Source organism: Lemur catta, chromosome 17 (genome assembly GCF_020740605.2).
Source record: "Lemur catta isolate mLemCat1 chromosome 17, mLemCat1.pri, whole genome shotgun sequence".
NCBI lineage: Eukaryota > Metazoa > Chordata > Mammalia > Primates > Lemuridae > Lemur > Lemur catta.
The window spans coordinates 5,633,440-5,636,901 of record NC_059144.1 but is presented as its reverse complement, the minus strand read 5'-3'; positions in this window follow the sequence as shown (position 1 = coordinate 5,636,901).

Genomic DNA, 3,462 nt, shown 5'->3' with positions numbered 1-3,462 from the left:
GCATGCTTATGTACATGTGTGTGTGCATGTGCACACATGCATGCTTGTGTTAGTGAATTTGTGCAGAGGTGTGCATGTGTGTATCTGGCCATCTGCCTTGTGTGTGCATGCATGTGCTGCATGCTTGTATGTGTCAGCATGTGTATACGTGATAGTAGTAAGCACACACATGAGCATGCATGTGAGTGTGCCTGCATGGCCTGCATGTGAGCCCAGCCATTTGTGCAGGTAAATGAGTGCAAGTGTGTACATGTGTGCATTTGTGAACCGACTGTGTGTGTAAATGTGCTAGTGTGTGCATGCTTGTTTGCATTCATGCTCATATGGGTGCTGTGTGTGTCAGTGCAAGCACACACGTGTGGTATGCATGAGCATGTGTGCATTTTTGTGTGCTTGTGTACATGTGTGTTAGGTGCACATTTGCATGTGTGTGCATGTGTGTGTGCATGTACAAGGGCTTGTGTGAGTTTGTGCATCTGTTGTGTGGGCCTGTGTGTTTGTACATTTGGGTGCTTTATGTGAGAGCAAGTCAACGTGGGTGTGCACATCACTTGTGTGCATGTGCACATATGTGATGTGCTTGAGGGTTTGTGTGCCCATTTGTGTGTGTCAAACGGGGCTGAGCCCACCCTGAGAGAGCTCTGGCGGGGGCCCTGGGCCCAGGCTTACCTTTTCTTGGCCTCACCTGGCCTCTCTGGGGGCTCTGGATGGTGGGCCCTGGGGGCGTGGCAACTTTAACCTTCACTGGCAGCACCATCAGAGGTCCCCGTGCGACCTGGTGTAAATACAGCAATCCACACTTCAGATAAATACAAGATGCATCAAAAGATTTAAGGCACCTGTTGTGTATTTAAAAGAATTATATCTTGTTTATGGTTCAGTATAAAACGCACAGCTGATTTATATAGTGGCTGGTCCATCGCTGAGGAAATCTCATTTCAATCATAAATGGCAGGGTTTGATTTAAGAATTCATTCTTTAATGGGTCTGCAATGTTCAAATTTAAACCCATTCAATTCATCAGCCAAATATTCAATATGGGCACAGGGAACTCATTTAGGCAAACAGAGACTTTTAATATAAATTTTCCGGGAGATTTCTCCATCGATTCGGCAGTTTAGTGCAAAATGATTTGTGCGATACATTCTTGGAGATCAATGCTGCCGGTCAATGGCTCCTATAAAACCACCTCCCCCACCCAGCGCGGGTCAAGGAACTTTGGCTCTCGGGAAGCTGCCACGACGGCTCGGCTGTGCAGCTGGACTCATCCCTTCCCTCTGTGCCGTCTGCTGCCCGCACGCTGGCGGAGGGGCTGCCTCTCCAGCCTGTGCTGAGTCTCCGGTGTGGCCTGTTGTCCACTGAGTGGACGGAGACCACGGACTCAGAAGCCAGGGCCTCAGAGGGACTGCCCACTCGGGCCTCGGTGCCACTGTCTTGGGCCCAGTGGTGGACACGTGAGACTTCAGCCAGAGAGGCTGCCTGTCCTCTCTTGCACTGGCCGCACTCAGGAGAGGCCTCACAGCTGTCCCAGCCGCAGTCATTTGGGGCTCTGGCCTGGGAGCCAGCAAAGAGCCTCTGGGGCCAGGCTTGGCTGCCCTTTGTAGCCCACCCCTGGGTCCCAGGGCTGGTCTCTGGCACAGACGAGGGGCCTCTGGGGGACAAGACAGACTGATTGCTGAACACCAAGGCATGGAGTGGGGTTCCCCAGCTAGGGGTCTCCAAGGGCCCAGGGGTGGGACCCCACACCCCGGCCCACCCTGTGCTCCAAAGACCTTGCCGAGCAGGAAATGTGAAGGCTGGGCTGAGGCCAGTGCAGTGTCGCCGCCAACGTGAGGAAGGAGTCGTCACTGTGTCTCGCTCCCCGTGTGCCTGGCTGCATCAGGCAATGGCGACTGTTCATGGTGTGGCCCAGGGGCTCTGTTCTGTGCCCCGTTCCCCACACGGGGCCTTGAGCATCTGCCCGAGGTCACTGGGCAGGGTCCAAGGCCACATGGTCCAGCCTGTCTCCACGTAGCCCTGTCCTCGTGGGCACCGTGGGGGCAGCTGTCAGCCACAGGCCACAGCTCTGACCACAGGCAGCCTGTGCTGTGGGTGGGGCTGGTCTGGGGACTGAGGGTTGGCATGCTGGGTGGGGCCCCTGTGCCGAGCAGGGCAGGGTAGGACAGCCAGCCCTGCGCCCAGATGGGCAAGCCAGGCAGGGCTGTCAGGCTGCCCTGGCACTGGGGCGGAGCTATCCATTGGGGAGGGGCCTGGGAAATGCCCCTCCAGCCCCAGGCCTGTGGTCACAGCCAGCTCTATGGCCCACCTAGGACAGTGGGACAGCCACCAAGCCTGGGGCATCCTCAGGCCTCCCTCCCACACCCCAGGACTGCCCACCCCCTCTGGGGCATCCTTCCCAAGCCCACATGCCTCTGGTCTCCCCTCTCAGGCCGCCCTGCTGCCCACCCTGTTATCTACCAGGCCCTGGGCCTGCCCCTCAGTGTTGGGGTGTCTGTTGCTGCTCTGGTCCTGAAGCTGGGGGCTCCCCAGGGTTCCCGGGTCCCATCTCTGCAGCCCCGCCCTCTGTGCCAGATTGTCTGAGCATTCTTCCCTTGGTGCTCACCTGCCTGGACCTGGGGTCCTGAGGGGAGTGGGTGACTCTTCCCTCCAGCAGCTTTAGGCCTGGGGGCCGAGGCAGGAGAACTCGTGGGTGGGCCCCACAGGACTTCCTGGCTCCTGGCAGAGGAGGGCAGTGTGGTGCAGCCTTGCCCCTGGGCTCCTGCAGGTTGGGATTGTGGGGGGCAGTGCAGTGGGCCGGGCACAGGAGGGTCCTGGGGAGGTGACTGTGGATGGGTCCTACCGCCGAGTGCCATGTTAGGAAAGACTAAAACTGAGTTGGCAGGGAGCTAGCCTTGATGACCAGGGGGTCATGGGTGACCATAAGCTTAGGGGAATGGCAGTGGCTGAGCCATCCATCCAGGTGGCTTCAAGGGAGGCCCTGGGTCAGGTTTCAGATCTGGGTGTCCCTGGGAGAGTCAGTGAGGGACTGGAGCTTGTTGGGACACGGGGAACGTGGATACTGAGGCCCCAGGGCTGTGCAGGGGTGGGGTGAAGGGCTGGCCCTGTGAGCACCTGGGTCCCATCCTGGGAGTGGGGGACCCAGGCAGCGGGGGACAGTCACTGTAGGGACCATGCCCCGAGGCTGGGCAGCCACTTCTCACTGAGGCCTCCCCATGTTCCCTGTTGTGCTTGGCTGACTCTGAACCTTGGCAGCGGCCGGGCTGCTTGGTGGGCACACCCGGCCTGGGACTGTGGCCCATTGTCCCTGTCCCTGGTGCCTTATAACCTCTGTCCTATAAGCCAGTGGCCTCTCAGCGTGCCCTGTGCATAGGATATACCAGGAACGAGAAGCAGAGCCCATATTGATTTCATTTCCAAATTATTAATCAACTTCACAGCTCAACAGAAATATTGTATTGTTCA